Source organism: Microcebus murinus, chromosome X, assembly GCF_040939455.1.
Source record: "Microcebus murinus isolate Inina chromosome X, M.murinus_Inina_mat1.0, whole genome shotgun sequence".
In the NCBI taxonomy this organism is placed as follows: Eukaryota; Metazoa; Chordata; class Mammalia; order Primates; family Cheirogaleidae; genus Microcebus; species Microcebus murinus.
The window spans coordinates 57,951,711-57,969,607 of NC_134136.1; the positions used below are offsets into that span (position 1 = coordinate 57,951,711).

The following is a 17,897-nucleotide window of genomic DNA, read 5'->3' on the forward strand; positions in this document are numbered from 1 at the left end:
GCCTATATATTCGTATTATTTTCCCTATCTGTACCTATATTTAACATAAAGTCCCAGTTACCTTTTACCTCAAGTGTTCAGACATGCGTTCCTCACATTATACTTTGAGATCTCTGAAAATAATAATTAACTAGTCCTTAGAATATGGAATATTTTTCATGTTGCCTCTCTGTGTATTTTTACGTTTCTCAGAATTAAAGTATACCTGTTTACAAAATAACCAGACACATTAGCCATGTATAAAGAAGTACACTGAGTTCACAAGTGATACTCAATCAAGCACACAAGGGTTTTAAAAAAACATGGACAACTTCAATCCACCTCTTTTCTGTGATCAATTAGACATATAAATATATTAGGTCTCAAACAGCCAACAGATCTAGTTTTCACAAATAATTTCTTCCAAACCTATTTGTTCTTGGTTGTTTCTCAAATTACAAATATATTATCAGCTTCTTGAAAAATCTATCAAGAATACACAATGTATCAAAAACAAATGGAAACATTTTATCTCAAATTCCACTTCCCCAAGAGTTCGATATTAATACCTTAATAATACATTGGTTAAAATATAATAAAAGTGATATAAAACTATTCATACTAACTGATGCTATTTAGCTAAATAGATTTAGGCTAGGAAGGGTAAGGTGGCTCAGGCTTGTAATACTAGCACTCTGGGAGGCCAAGGCAGGAGTCGAAACCAACCTGAGCAGTAGCAAGAGCGAGAAGCCCTCTCTACTAAAAAACTACAAACAACTTAGCAAGACAAACTAACAATATTTAGAAAAAAAAGTTAGCTGGGCATGCTAGTACATGCCTGTAGTCCCAGCTACCCAGGAGGCTGAGGCAAAAGGACTCCTTGAGCCCAGCAATTTGAGGTTGCTGTGAGCTAAGCTGAAGCAATGGCACTCTAGCCTGCCCAACAAAGTGAGAGACTCTGTCTAAGAAGAAAAAAGAAAAGAAAAAAATAGATTAACCTACGTCTCATCAACATATTCTCCATATTCCAGAGCACAATGCTAAAGCACACACAGAGTAAACATTTCCATTTCTCTTATTCAGATCCATGGTGATCACACTATACATGGACTTTGATGCCCTGAATTCTTGACTCAATATTGGACAATGGGCACTTCCTAATAGCATTAACTATACATGGGGAATGTCATAGTTTTGTATGATTAAATTTCATAGCATTCTTCTAATCTTAAGCAAACCATAAAAATAACATATATCTGGAAAAGAATCACTAAATGGAGCAAATATAGAGAAGTAAAGTAATGATAATCTTGAGAAGTTTAATAGATAGTTAACTGATGTTCGATCCTTTGCATTATGCTCTTTTATATTTACTATTTAATTGTCTACGTGTGGGCATATGTGGACAGGTTGTCAGGATTTAGCGGTATGAATTTTTACTTACAGGATACATGTAAATTATCCTTTTAACTTGAGTTGTTTCTTTCTATCAGTTTTCTCAGGTCCTAAGCAACATAAGCCTTGTCATGTCATTCAATACATTTCAGAAAGCTGGATTTTCTGTTAGGAAGAATTGGAAATACCATTCTAGTAGCATAAAAATTTAAAGTAGATTCTTTATATCTTGCATATATATAGAAATGCAAATGTTTTAAAGAAAAATATATCTTGAAATATGTTATTTTCTCAATTATATATTGGGAGGATGTTTGTTTCTTCATCTTTTTAAAATTTCAAATGTAAGCTTTTCTCATTTTTAACATTTAAAGACTTCAGACAAGTATTAGTAAAACTTGAAGTAAAGCCATTGGAAACATCACTCTAGAAAGTTACACACTATTAATTGCAAAGTCGGGAAATTTCCAGATCATTCCTTTGTGCCTATTCATTCTTTTGAATTCATATTTTATGTTTAAAACATGAATTAACCATGTATGTAAGAAATACAGTCAGATTTTATTTTTCATTTATATTTTTTGGTATTGGCCAACTAGAATGGTTTAATCGCAAAATTACAACATTTTACATTTTCTTCCCTAAATCAAGGGTGTAGACTGTTCCCTTAATAAAGACTTACAGAATGGATTTCAACCTTTCCAAACACTTAAAAAAAACGACCTACCATAGCTGAACGGAATCTGGAAAATGGACCCTTTTCTTCCTCCCACCCTTACCCCTGAAAAATAAATTTCAATCATCCCCTTTAGCCCCACCTCTCTCTCTACTTTCCTGTTGACGTGTAGCTGTGTGATCACTTTGGGAAGGCAGTCTCTGGACAAAGGGTATGACATGTCAAATTCTAACTGATGTAGACCAACGGACCTTTGAAACAGTGAACCAATTAACAATACTTCTCAACTGGTAGAAGCTTGTCCAATTCTACAAATCATTACAAAAACAGTTATCTCAATGGCTTCATTCTCAAGTGAATTCCTCAAGGTGATGATGAAGAGTGAGGGGCATTATGCAAAAACTTACTGAACTGCAATTCACTTCAGTACTCGTGAATTTGAGACTCTCTGATGATAAAGAGAGGTGACTTAGCCATTTGCCACATTTCTGGCTGGGTGGTTTTCCTTTTAACTTTTCATTTTTAAACAGTTTTTGATCTGAGATGAGTGTCATAGTTTGAACAGTATTTAGCATTAGCAATAGTTACAGTATCTTGTGAATGATCCTGGTACCTTGCTTGAATTCCTGGAACTTAGTAAGGTGCTATTGCTTTCTGCTTCCATCCACTACCTGGAGACATGCAATCTCTTAATGAAAATCAAAATGTGTGTGAATACAACATCCTGGAGCATGAGAAATTCCAGGCCTAGGGCTGCCTCTTTTTCACCCAAAGATCTAACTCAACATATGGTGCGCTGTGTTCGTACCTCCGGTTTCCCTAATCTAGCACATGGTCAAGTTAAACTATTACTGCACAACAGGCAGTTTAACTCATCTAATACAAGGTTTCTCTCTGTCACCTGCATAGCTGAAGTAGCCTGAAGAGGTCAGAGGTCATCGTAAACCTTCATAGATTACTTGAGACCATTGAGACATGATTTCTCCAGTGTCTCCAAACCCTCCTGGGCTCATCTCAACCAGTAACATCCTCAAGACCATCTAGACCAAGGCAAGGACACCAGAAGAGCCAATTTCCCCACAAACGCCATGGTCCTTGTAATCTTTGTTAGACATTTACTGGCAAGAGTTATATATAACTGCACCTGCATAAGCAGAGTTCAGGTGGTGATCATATATTACAGAAGTGTACTTGAGTAACATTCCTTTATATATAAACATATATAACCAGTCTGCATATATAGATATAAGTATGTGTTAATACCAGTCCATGTATTTATAAACTAGTGTTTCCATAAGCACAACGTTTGTTGAAATTAATGCTTAAACGCTGGTAAATTTGAGTTCTTTCACATTTCTTTAATAAACAGTTGGAATAATTCTTTTGTGAATTGGGTATTTAATTCCTTTACTCATTCTGCCTTTGGTTTAAATACAACAGAAACCAATTGTTAAACATTTTCTGTCACAGGAAGCTCACATCTAAGCACAAGACTAAATCATCTTGGACTACTCTAAGAGGACAAATGCTGACAGAGTGAGAACAGTAGAAGAGGGGCACCAGAACAGTTATCAATTTTGCAGCCAATCTCACATAATCCTAGACATTCTTCCCCAAGTTAGGAATAAGAAGCAAAGATTTGAGAGTATTCGCCACCAAAACAAAGGCCATCCTGTCAAGCTTACTAGATATCTTCACATGGAACTCTTATATAGTAGTGATAGAGGAGTACAAGTATTAAGTATGAGGAGCACTGCTAGGCTTCAAAGACTTCAGCATCCTCTGGGAGAACAACTGAGAGATAAGAACCCCTCACGCTCCTCCTCCAAACTCAGGAAGAGAACTGAGATGGGAATAGAGTCTTTCCCTTAGGCAAGAGAAAGCAGATGCAAGTCACTGTCTTTGCTGCCTTTTGGCCCAGAGAATCCCTTCTGGCCTTCCTCATATTTTTTTGCCTCCTTTGGGCCTGCCTCTGCTCCCCAGCACATGATATGGCTCTTCTTGGCTTAATAGGGCAGCTGCCAATGCTTCTCCATTTGTTCTGCTTTGGCAAGGAAAAGAGGTCCTGACTGTTGTGTACGAAATCCCCCAACAAGCACTTGTGCCGTTCTATCATCTCTAAATAAACTGTCTTGTGCATTGCGATACTGCTACCACAACAAGCCCAAACTCTATGGCTGCAGAACAAGGTGAACTGGCCTGTACCATCCTCTGAGGGACATGGACAGGAGATGAGGGGCCACAAGTCCTGACCTGGGCTCTGGAAGGTTTCCTCCACCATAGCCCCACCCAACAACTTCCTGTTCCTGTACGCCATTGTTCCCCTCAATAACAATCTCTGATACCTGGACATCGCCTTTGTTATACCAGCCTTAATCCTGTACCCAGAGCTCCCAGAATAACTCAAAAGAAGCCAGAGATGCCCAGTTCCATGCCAGGGCCTACTCAGCGTCTCCCCACTGAAGGACCCTTGTAAATCAAAAGTCCTCACAGGAATGAGGCAATACAGCATAAACTGTTTGAAAACTATTTCCGCACAATGGCAGTAGTGCTCCACATATGAAAACAAGTTCTGCTCCCTAGGCCCTCTTCTCCCGCCCATCCTGTCCCAAAAAACGCCATCAAGTCATAGAAATGTCAGAAAATATGGTTGCCTTCCATTTTGCCCAGCTTTAGGAAACTTCATCAGGCTGCTGCTACTTTTACTTTTGGTTTCCATCTGAAGCTTAACTGAGGCCTAAATCCACCACTCTTATCAGGCCTATTCTTTATTTAAGAATTAAATTTTTTTCAGTATGATGTTGGCTGCGAGTTCCGTAAAAAAAATAAAATAAAAATAAATCAGTATAATAATTTAAAAAATATATAAAAAGTAATAAAATTAAAAAAAAAAGAATTAAATTTCCAAAATGGCTTGCATTACCGGTTTTGTTCTTGTTCATTAAGCATTACATTTCCAGCATTTACCAAGGTTATCAAGTTGTCTACTTCTCAGATGCACATCTCAAGCAAGAATCTAGGCATAAACAGAGAAAGAAAATGCTGAACACTCCAGGTTAGAGGACATCACTAAATACCAATACTCATGTCCTTGCCTGCCTCCTCCTTGCCATGGTAATCCATTTCTCAGGCTCCTACTGAATTCCATATTTTCTTCAGAAAGACTGAGGCCATAAGTGTTGAATTGTTGGCAGCCATGGCGACAGTCTTAAGGGAAGCACCCAGAGAGATCTCATCACTATATATGCCATACAGTGCCCTAACATGACAGGATATATAATTCCAATCAGAGGATAGTCAAGAGTTATGTCTTCTTATTTCATTTACCATTAAAAGACAAGAATTTCCTCATATCATTAAATGAACTTTGATTGCTTCCTATGACTATTGGGTTTGGTCGGGTGGTTGGGGAGAGAGTTTGTATTATAATGTATCTCTTAAGAAATAACCCTCAAAACCATTTTCTCATTTGTAACTAAGACAGAATGTTTCCAAGTCTTTGGAAATAACCACACATTGACAAATAGTAAAGCACTGTCATAAAAACTATTAAGAGCACTGATAACCTTTTAAATTAAGTCTTTCCACTTCCTTACAGTACACACAGAATGTTATATTTATGTCCATACACAACAGTAAATTTATATTAAATTTTATATATGAAAAAAAGTTCGATGTTTGTACATTATAGTTTGCATAACGAATTATCACTCCTGATTTTTGGGAAGTTTGTCTATATTATATAAAATTTTAAAGTGTTCATTTTCACTTAATCAGGAAAAATTCTTTTTATTGCCCCATTTATTATATATTCTCCATCTAGTATATTTAATATATATCACATTATATACATACTGGGTGTACTTTTATACAAAGTCTTCTGTACCACCTTAAGTTTGTAAATTACATGCTCCCATACCAACATACATTTTCCCTACTTGGAATTTTCTCTCTACTGTATTCTAGAAAGGACTTTCTCTTCTAAGGAATCACAAAAGTAACACTTGCTGCTGGCAACCTTTTCACATTTAAAAAATTTTAATAACTAAAATTTATTAAATTTTTTAAAATAAATAATTAAAATTTATTGAACTTCACAATTTAAAAAACAAAAGGCAAAAATAAATATCTCGATTAAAACTACAAAAAATAACATGCAAAATTCTTTGCCATAAATTCTTATATCTTCCCTATCCATATATATATCATAAAGTCCCAGTTACCTTGTACCTCAAGTGTTCAGACATTAGTTCCTCACATTATAATTTGAGGTCTTTGAAAAAATCATTAACAACTCCTTAGAATACGCAACATTTTAATGTTGCCTCTGTATATATTTTTACATTTGTTAGAATTAAAGCATATCTGTAATAAAATAACCAGACATATTAGCCATGTATAAAGAAGTGCACTGAGGTCACACGTTACATTCAGTCAAGCAGACAAGGGTTTTAAAAAACATGGGTGACATCAATCCACCTTTTTCTGTGATCAATTAAACATATAAATTCATTAGGTCTCAAACAGCCAACAGATCAAGTTTTCACAAATAATTTCTTCTGCACCTATTTGTTCTTGGTTGTTTCTCAAATTACAAAAATATTTTCAGCTTCTTGAAAAATCTATCAAGAATACACAATGTATCAAAAAGAAATGGAAATACTTTATCTCAAATCTCACTCTCCCCAGGAGTCCAATCTTAGCACCATAATGAATACATTGGTTGAAATATTATAAAAGTGATATACAAGTGTTCATACTAACTGATGCTATTTAACTAAATATATTTAGCCTAGGCATGGCGGGGTGGCTAAGGCCTGTAATTCTAGCACTCTGGGAGGCCAAGGCAGGAGTCCAAAACCAATCTGAGCAATAGCGAGAGCGAGACGCCGTCTCTACTAAAAAATACAAAGAAATTAGCCAGACAAACTAAAATTATGTAGAAAAAGTTAGCTGGGCATGGTGGTACATACCTGTATTCCCAGCTACCCAGGAGGCTGAGACAAGAGGTCTGCTTGAGACCAGCAGGTTGAGGTTGCTGTTGTGGGGGCGCCTTGATGGCGCCTAGGCGGCATCTCAGTGGCGCTACAAGAAAGGAGATTTTCCTCCCCTTTGTGTGAAGTAGGGCAAGGCAATTAGCGAACAGCACACTTCTGCTTACACTTGTACCTCCTGTTATCTCTTGGGGTGTAAAGAGTGGCGGAAGGGAGGTGGGATGCGCAGGGGTCCCAAAGGATACTGAGGAAATTAATCATTTCAAAGGTCAGCTCAAGACCAGCGCGTGATCAGTTTGTGCGTTGCTAGGGCCCTTTGGGGATAAAAGTCACACTGCAATTCAGGTGAGGGTCCTTGCCTAAAGAGAGCGACCACAGCGTTGGAGCTCCAGGGCTCAGACCCTGGCTAGCCAGACAATAAAACTCCTCTTGTAATTTCACATCCTCAGTGTCTCTTTCCTTCTGTTTGGCCGGGTTGAGTAAGGCTGGTCCCTAACACTGTGAGCTAGGCTGAAGCCATGCCACTCTACCCTTGGAAACAAAGCAAGATTCTGTCTGAAAAAAAGAAAAGAAAAGAAAAAAATAGATTTAGCCTACATCTCATCAATATATGCCCGATATTCCACAGCGCAATGGTAACGTGCATACAGAATGAACATTTCCATTTCTCTTCTTCAGATCCATAGTGGTCACACTATACATGGACATTGATGCCCTGAATTCTTGACTCAATATTGGACAGTGGACACTTTCTAATAAGATTAACTATACATGGGGAATATCTATAGTTTTGTATGATTAAATTTCATAGCATTCTTCTAATCTTAAGCAAATCATAAGAATAATATATATCTGGAAAAGAATCACTAAATGGAGCAAATATATAGAAGTAAAGTAATGATAATCTTGAGAAGATTAATACGCAGTTCACGGATGTTCAATCCTTTAATTCTGCTCTTTTATATTTACTATTTAATTGTGTATGTGTGGGCATATGTGGACAGGTTGTCAGGATTTAGCAGTATAAATTTTTACTTACAGAACACATGTAAAACATCCTTTTAAATTGAGTTGTTTCATTGAATGCTAGTTTTCTCAGGTCCTAAGCAACATAAGCCTTGTCATATCATTCACTACGCTTCAGAAAGCTGGATTTTCTGTTAAAGAGAATTGGAAATACCATTCTAGTAGAATAAAAATTTAAAGCAGAATCTTTATATCTTGCATGTATGTAGAAATGCACGTTTTAAAGAAAAATACATCTTGAAATATGCTACTTTCTCAATTATATATTGGGAGGATGTTTGTTTCTTGATCTTTTTAAAATTTTAAATGTAAGCTTTTCTCATTTTTAACATTTCAAGACTTCAGAAAAGTATTAGTAAAACTTGAAGGCAAACCACTGGAAATATCACTCTAGAAAATTACACACTATTAACTGCAAAGTAGGGAACTTGCTAGATAATCCCCTTGTAGCTATTCAGTTTTTTGAAACTGTATTTTTATGTTTAAAAGATAAAAAAACAATGTATGTAAGAGATAGAATCAGACTAAATTTTTCATTTGTATTTTTTGGTATTCGCCAACTAGAATGGTTTAATCTTACAGTTAGTACATTTTGCATTTTCTTCCCTAAATCAAGGGTGTAGACTGTTCCCCTAATAAAGACTTGGAGAATGCATTACCATCTTCCCAAAGGCTTAAAAAGACTACATGCTATCCCTTAAGGGAATCTGGAAAATGGACCCTTCTCTTCTTCCCAACCTCACCTTTGTAAAAGAAATTTCAATGATCCTCTTTAGCCCCACCTTTCTACTTTCCTATGGATGTATAGCTGTGTGATCACTTTGGGAAGGCAGTCTCTGGAAAAAGGGTATGACATGTCAAATGTTAACTGATGTTGACCAATTGACCTTTGAAACAGTGAACAAATTAACAATACTTCTCACCCGGTAGGAGCTTGTCCAAATCTATAAATCATACAAAAACAGTGATTTCAATGGCTTCATTCTCAAGGGACTTGCTCAAGTTTATGATGAAGAGTGAGGGGCATTATGCAAGAGATTGCTGAATTGCATTTCACTTCAATAATGGTGAATTTGAGACTCTCTGATAATACAGAGAGGTGATTTAGCCACTTGCCACATTTCTGGCTGGGTGATTGTCCTTTAAACTTCTCATTTTGAAACAGCTTTTGATCTGAGATGAGTACCATAGTTTGGATAGTATTTACGGTTAGGAATAGTTACAGTATCTTCTTAATGGTCCTGGTGTCTTGCTTGAATTCCTCAGACTTAGTAAGGTGCTAATGCTTTGTGTTTCCATCCATTCCCTGGCCGGATGCAATCTCTTAATGAAAATCAAAATGTGTGTGAATACAACATTCTAGAGCATGACAAATTCCAGGACTAGGGCTACTTCTGTCACCCAAAGTTTAACTCTACATGTGGTACACTATCTTCATACATCTGGATTCCCCAGTCCAGCATATGGTCAAATTAAACTATTACTGTACACCAGGCAGTTTAACCCATCTGATGGAAGGTTTCTTTCTGTCACCTGCTTAGCTCAAATAGGCTGAAGAGGTCAGAGATCATCATATACCTTCATAGGTTATTTGAGACCATTGAGACTTGTCTTCTGAAGGGTCTACAACCCCTCCTTGGCTGATCTCAACCAGTAACATACTCAAGCAAAGCTAGATCCAGGCAAGATTGTCAGAAGAGCCAATTTCCCCAGAAAACCAATGGTTCTTGTAATATTTGCTAGACACTTAGTGGCAAGAGTCATAACTCAACCTGGGTGAGCAAGTTCAAGTGATGATCATATATTACAGAAATGCACTAGACAAAATTCCTTCATATATAAATACGTATATAATCAGTATGCTTGGACAGATAAAAGTATGTGCAAATACTGGTACATGTATTTATAAACTAGTGTATCCATAAGCACAAGGTTTCTTGACAATTAATGTTTAACACTAGAAAATTTGAATTATTTTTCGTTTCTTTAATAAACAGTTGGAATTCTTTTTTTGTGAATTGGGTATTTAATTCCTTTACTAATCCTGCCTTTGGTTTAAATACAATAGAAACCAATTGTTAAATAAATTCTGGCACAGGAAGCTCACATCTAAGCACAAGACTAAATCATCCTCCACTACCCTAAGATGTCAGATGCTGACAGAGTGAGGATATAGAAGAGGGGAACCAGAGCAGTTCTCAATTTTGCAGCGAATCTAAAGTAATCCTAGACATTCTTACCCAAGTTGGGAACAAGAAGCACAGATTTGAAAATATTCAGCACCAAAACAATGGCCGTCTTGTCAGGCTTTCTAGGTATCTTCACCTAGAAGTCTTATACAGCACTGACAGAGGAGAAAAATTGTTAAGTGTGAGGAGCACTGCTAGGCTTCAAGGACCTCATCATTCTCTGGGAGAACAAGTGAGAGATAAGACCACCTCTCCCTCCTCTCCAATCTCACCAAGAGAACTGAGCCTGGAATACAGCCTTTGCCTTAGGCAGGAAAAAGCAGATGGAAGTCACTCTCTTTACTGCATTTTGACCCAGAAAATCCTGTCTGACCTTCCTTACATTGTTGCCTCCTACTTGCCTGCCTCTGCTAGCCCAGTACATGGTATGGCTTTTCTTTGCTTAGCAGGGTGGCCACCAATGCTTCTACATTAGTTCTCCTTCGTCAAGGCAACGGGTTCCAGACGTTTGTTGTGTATGAAATCCCCCAGAAACCACATGTGCTGTTCTATCACCTCCAAATAACCTGTCTTGTGCACTGTGACGCTGCTACTACTAGAAGCGAAAATTGTATGGCTCCAGAACAAGTTGAACTGGCCTGTACCATCCTCTGAGGGACAGGGACAGGAGATGAGGGGACACAAGTCCTCCCCTGGGAGCTTTCCTCAACCAAGCCCCACCCAACAACTTCCTGTGCCTGGTCTCCATTCTGCCCTTCAATTACAATTGCTGGTACCTGGTCATCGCCTTTGTCATACCATCATTAATCCTATATCCAGAGACCCCAGATTAACTCAAGAGAAGCCAGAGAGGTACAGTTCCAGGCCAGGGCCTACTCAGCCTCTCCACTGAAGGACCCTTCTAAATCGAAAGTCCCCACGGGAATGAAGCAATATGGCATACTGTGTTTGAAAACTGTTTCCGCACGATGGCAGTAGTGCTCCACATATGATAACAAGTTCCGCTCCATAGGCTCTCTTCTCCCGCCCTTCCTGTATGAAAAAACGCCATCAAGATATAGGAGTGCCAGGAAATATGGTAGCCTTCATTTTGCCCAGCTTCAGGAAACTTCATCATGCTGCTGCACTTTTGCCTTTGGTTTCCATCTAAAACGTAAATGGGCACTAAGTTGACCACTCTTATTAGGCCTATTCATTATTTAAGAAATAAATTTCAGCCTGGCCCAGTGGCTCGCCCCTGTAATCCTAGCACTCTAGGAGGCTAAGGCAGGCAATTGCTCCAGGTCAGGAGTTGGAAACCAGCCTGAGCAAGAGCAAGACCCCATCTCTACTATAAATAGATATAAAATAATTGGACAACTAATATATATAGAGAGAGAGAAAAATTAGCCGGGAATAGTGGTGTATCCCTGTAGTCCCAGCCACTTAGTAGGCTGACTCAGAAGGATTGCTTGAGCCCAGGAGCTTCAGGTTGCTATGAGTTAGGCTGAAGCCAAGGAACTCACTCTATCCTGGACAAAAAAGGGAGACTCTATCACAAAAAAAAAAAAAAAATTAAATTTCCAAAGGGCCTTGCCTTACCAGTTTTATTCTTGTTCATTCAGCATTACATTTCCACCATTTTCCGAAGTCATCAGCTTGTCTGCTTCTGTGGTGCAAGTCTCAAGAATCTAGCCCTAAACACAAAAGGAAAATGCTGAAAACTCAAGGCTTGGAGGACATCACTAAATACCAATCCACATGTTCTTCCCTGGCTCATCCATCTCTCAGGCTGCCAATGAATTTCAGATTTTCTGTATAAAGACCTAGGCCATAAGTGTTGAACTGGTAGAAGCCATGACTAGAGTCTTAAGAGAAGCACCAGAAATATCTCATCATTATATATGCCATACAGTGCCCTACATGGCAGGATATATAATTCAAATAAGAGGATACCAAGAGTTATGTCTTGTTATTTCATTTACCATTAAAAGACAAGCATTTTCTTATGTCATTAAATGACTTTTGATTATTTCCTATGATTATTGTGTATGTGGTGGGGTGATTCGAGAGAGGGTTTGTATTATCATTTATCTCTTAAGAAATAAGCCTCAAAACCATTTTCTCTTTAGTAACTAAGACAAAAGGTTTGCCAAGGATTTGGAAATAACCATGCACTGAGAAACAGTAATGCAGTGTCATAAATACTATTAAGACCACTGATAACCTTTTGGATTATGTCTTTGACTCCTACACCTCATTAATATATTCTCTCCATACTCCAGAGGACAATGCTAACACATACAAAAAAAAACCATTTCCATTTCTCTTCTTCAGATGCATCCTGGTCACTCTATACATGGATTTTGATGCCCTGAATTCTTGACTCAACATGGGACAGTGAGCACTTCCTAACAGGATTAACTATACATGGGAAACATGGTAGTTTTTTAGGGTTAAATTTCATAGCATTCTTCTACTATTAAGCAAATCATAAGAATAACATATATGGGTAGAAGTATCACTAAATAGATCAAAATACAATTAGTAATTATAATCTTGAAAGTTTAATAGATAGTGTACTAATATTCTATCTCTTGCATTCTGCTCTTTTACATTTACTATGTAATTGTGTATGTGTGGGCATATGTGGACAAGTTGTAAGTATTTATCGGTATGAACTTTTACTTACAGCATACATGTAAAATATCCTTGTAACTTCAGTTGCTTCCTTCTATCATGGTTTTCTCAGGTCCTAAACCACATAAGCCTTGTCATGTCATTCAATATGCTTCAGAAGGCTAGATTTTCTGTTAAGAATTTGGAAATAGCATTCTGTTGGCATAAAACTCAAAAGTAGAATCTTCATATCTTGCACGTATGTAGAAATGCACGTTTTAAAGAAAAATACATCTTGTAATATGTTATTTTCTCAATTACATATTGGGATGATGTTTGTTTCTTGGTCTTTTTTAAATTGTAAATGTGAGCTTTTCTCATTTTCAACGTTTCAAGACTTCAGACAAGTATAAGTAAAACTTGAAGGAAACCCATTGGGAACACCACTCTAGAAAGTTAGACACTGTTAACTGCAAGATCGGGAACTTTCAAGATAATGCCTTTGAGCCACTTCACTTTTTGCACCCATATTTTTATGTGTACAACGTGAATTAACCATGTATATAAAGGATAGAGAGAGTCAGATTTGATTTTTCATTTGATTTTTTTGGTATTAGCCAACTAGAATGGTTTACTCCTAAAGTGACAACATTTAGAATTTTATTCCAAAGCAAAGGTGTACATGGGTCCCCTAATAGGGACTGGGAAAATGGATTTCAATCTGCCCAAAGGCTTAAAAAGACTACATGCTAGAGCTGAAAGGAATCTGGAAAATGGACCATTTTCTTCTTCCCACCCTCACCCTTCCAAAAGATTTTTGAATGATCCTCTCTTTATCCCCATCTCTCTACTTTCCTGTGGAAGTGTAGCTGTGTGATCACTTTGGGAAGGCAGTCTCTGGAAAAAGTGTATGACATGTCAAATATTAACTGGTGTTGACCAACTGACCTTTGAAAAGGTGAACCAATTAACAAATACTTCTCACCTGGTAGGAGCTTGTCCAATTCTATAAACCATTACACAAACAGTGATCTCAATGGCTTCATTCTCAACCGATTTGCTCAAGGTTATGATGAAGAGTGAGGGGCATTATGGAAGAACTTAATGAATTGCAAATCACTTAAACACTGGTGAATTTCAGACTCTTTGATAACACAGGTAGGTGACTTAGCCATTTGCCACATTTCTGGCTTTGTGGTTTCCCCTTTAAATTTTCATTTTTAAACAGCTTTTGATCTGAGATGAGTGTCATAGTTTAGACAGTATTTAAGGTGAGCTATAGTTACAGTATCTTGTGAATGGTCCTGGTGCCTTGCTTGGATTCCTGGGACTTAATAAGGTGCTATTCCTTTGTGCTTCCTTCCACTCCCTGGCCAGATGCAATCTCTTAATGAAAATCAAAATGTGTGTGAATACAACATACTGGAGATTTAGAAGTTCCAGGGCTAGAGCTACCTCTTTGTCACCCAGGTTCTAATTCCAGATGTGGTGCACTGTCTTCATACCTCCGGTTTCCCTAGTCTACCATATGGTCAAGTTAAACTATTACTGCACAACAGGCAGTTTAACTCATCATCTGATACAAGGTTTCTCTCTGTCACCTTCATAGCTGAAGTAACCTGAAGAGGTCAGAGATCATCATTTACCTTCATAAGTGACCTGAGACCACTGAGACATGATTTATCCAGTGTCTCCAAACCCTCCTTGGCTGATCTCAAGCAATAACATCCTCAAGGACAGCTAGACAGAGGCAAGGACACCAGAAGAGCCAATTTACCCAGAAAACCCATGGTTCTTGTAATATTTCCTAGACACTTACTGGCAAGTGTCATACCTACACCTGGGAAAGCAGAGTTTAGGTGGTGATCATATACTACAGAAGTGCAGTAAAATAACTTTCCTTTATGTATAAATACATATATAACCAGTATGCATGCACAGATATAAGTATGTGCAAATAGTGGTACATGTATTTATAAACTAGTGTATACATAAGCACAAGGTTTGTTGACAATTAATGCTTAAACACTAGTAAATTTGAGTACTTTTCCATTTGTTTAATAAACATTAAGAATTCTTCTTTTGTCAATTGTGTATTTAATTCGTCTACTCATCCTGCCTTTGGTTTGAATACAACAGAATCCAAATGTTAAACATTTTCTGTCACAGGAAGCTCACATCTAAGCACAAGACTAAATCATCTTCCACTAATCTAAGAAGTAAAATGCTGACAGAGTGAATACAGTAGAAGAGGGGCACCAGAATGATTCTCAGTTTCACAGTGAAACTCAACTAATCGTAGACATTTTTCCCCAAGTTGGTATCAAGCAGCAAAGATTTGAGAATATTCAGCACCAAAACACTGGCCATCTTGTAAGGCTTACTAGAAATCTTCACGTGCAACTCTTTTACAGTGGTGACAAGGAGAACATTTATTAAGTATAAAGAGCACTGCTAGGTTTCAAGGACCTCAGCATTCTCTCGGAGAACAACTGAGAGATAAGAACACCTCACCCTCCTCCTGCAACCTCACCAAGAGAGCTGAGATTGGAATAGAGCGTTTGCGTTAGGTAGGAGAAAGCAGATCCAAGTCACTATCTTTGCTGCCTTTGGCCCAGAGAATCCCTTCTGGCCTTCCTCATATTTTTTGCTTCCTTCGGGCCTGCCTCTGCTCCCCCAGCACATAATATGTCTTTTCTTTGTTTAGTAGGGTGGCTGCCAATACTTCTCCTTTTGTTCTCCTTCCTCAAGGAAAAGTGTTCCTGACTTTTGTTGTGTACTAAATCTCCCAGCAAGCACATGTGCTGTTCTATCATCTCGAAATAACCTGTCTTATGCACTGTGATGCTGCTACCACTAGAAGAACAAATTCTATGGGTGCAAAACAATGTGAACTGACCTGTACCATCCTCTGAGGGACAGAGACAGGAGGCCAGGGGCCAGATGGATTACCCTTGGCTCTGTGAGGTTTCCTCAACTAAAGCCCCCCTCAACAACTTCCTGTGCCGGGACTCCATTCTGCCTCTCAATTAATATCTCTGATACCTGGACATCACCTTTGTTATACCAGCATTAATCCTATACCCAGAGCTCCTGGAATACCTCAAGATAAGTCAGAGAGGCCCCATTCCAGGCAAGGGACTACTCAGCCTCTCAGCTGAGCAAAACCTTCTAAACTGAAAGTCCTCACAGGAACGAAGTCATAGGGAATAAGGTGTTTGAAAAGTGTTTCCGCATGATGGCAGTAGTGATCCATATATGATAACAAGTACTGCTCCCTAGGCACTCTTCTCCCGCCCATCCTATCGGAAAAAAACGCCATCAAGACAAACAAGAACCAGGAAATATGGTAGCCTTCCATTTTGCCCAGCTTCAGGAAACTTCATCAGGCACTTTTGCCTTTGGTTTCCATCTGAAATTTAACTGAGCCCTATACACCACTCTTATCAGGCGTATTCTTTATTTGAGAATTAAATTTCCAAAAGGCCTTGCCTTACCAGTTTTGTTGTTATTCATTCAGCATTGAAATTCAAGCATTTTCCCAAGTTATCAAGTTGTCTGCTTCTGCAGTCCATGTCTCAAGAATCTAGGTCTAAACAGAAATATAAAATGCTGAAAACTCAAGGCTTGGAGGACATCACTAAATAGCAATCCACATGTCCTTGCCTGGCTCTTCCATCTCTCAGGCTCCCAATGAATTCCATATTTTCTGCATAAAGACCTAGGCCGTAAGTGTTGAATTGTTGGCACCCATGGCTAGAGTCTTAAGAGAAGCACCCAGAGGGATCTCATAACTATATATGCCATACAGTACCCCACAAGGCAGGATATATAATTCCAATCAGAGCATACTCAAGAGTTATGTCTTGTTATTTCATTTACCATTAAAAGATAACAATTTTCTCATGTCATTCAATGACCTTTGATTACTTCCTATGACTATTGGGTATTTGGTAGGGTGGTTGGGGAGAAGGTTTGTATTATATTTTATCTCTGAGAAAGAAGGCTCAAAACCATTTTCTGATTAGTAAAAAAGACAGAATGTTTGCCAAAGATTTGGAAATAACTATGCTGATAAAGACTAAAGCACTGTCATAAAAACTATTAAGATCACTGATAACCTCTTTGGATTACGTCCGTCCACTCCTTTCAATACACACAAAATGTTATATTTATGTCCATACATAACAATAAATTTATATTAAATTTAATATATAAAATTATAAATATTAAAATTGGATGTTTGTACATTATAGTTTGCGCAAGGAATTGCCATGCCTGATTGTTGGGCAATTTGACTATATTATATAAAATTGTTAAGTGTTCATTTTTACTAAATCATGAAGAATGCTTTCTTTAACCCCATTTATTATATATTTTACATGTAGTATATTCAATATACTACACATTGTATACACATGTAGGTGCATGTTTATTTCCCTTTAATTACATTTTGACTTATACTTGATGTACTTTTATACAAAGTGTGCTGTACCACCTTATGTAAACTGCATGCTCTCATATCAATATATATTTTCCCTAGCTGGAAATTTCTTTATACTATAGTCAAGAAAAAAGTTTCTCTTCCGAATAATTACATATGTAACATTTGCTGTTGGCAACGTTTTCATATTTTAAGAGTTTAAACACTTAAAATTTATTAAATTTTATTTAATAAATAATTAAAATTTATTAAATTTCACAATTTAAATATCTTGAAGCCAAAAATAAATATCTCAATCAAAACTAGAAGAAATAACTTGTAAAATTCTTTGCCATACGTTCTTGTATCTTCCCTAACCATATACATTTTAATATAAAGTCTCAGTTACCTTGTACCTCCACTGTTTAGATATGCTTTCCTAACATTATAGTTTGAGGTCTTTGGACATCATTAACTACTCCATACAATACATAATATTTTTAATGTTGCCTCTGTCTATATGTTACATTTCTTAGAATTAAAGCATACCTGTTTACAAAATAACCAGACATATTAGCCACCTAAACAGAAGTGCAAGAGGTCACAAGGTACGCTCA

The 17,897-nt window shown here is 37.4% G+C and overlaps 1 long non-coding RNA gene across 14 annotated transcripts in view; it reads right to left on the reverse strand.

Moving 5' to 3' along the window:
- LOC105871432 (uncharacterized) overlaps window positions 1-17,897 on the reverse strand; it is a 175,555-nt gene that overhangs the window by 108,070 nt on the left and 49,588 nt on the right. For 8 of the 14 annotated variants that reach the window (XR_012915978.1, XR_012915980.1, XR_012915975.1 and 5 more), the window contains 7 exons: window positions 16,355-16,449; window positions 12,931-13,048; window positions 11,841-11,935; window positions 8,084-9,393; window positions 7,024-7,599; window positions 4,974-5,066; window positions 1,424-1,539 (listed from right to left, as the gene is read on the reverse strand). This is a non-coding gene — a long non-coding RNA (uncharacterized LOC105871432). The remainder of the gene's footprint in view (window positions 1-1,423; window positions 1,540-4,973; window positions 5,067-7,023; window positions 7,600-8,083; window positions 9,394-11,840; window positions 11,936-12,930; window positions 13,049-16,354; window positions 16,450-17,897) is intronic. The other 6 variants (XR_012915970.1, XR_012915981.1, XR_012915976.1 and 3 more) reach the window with 6 other exon arrangements.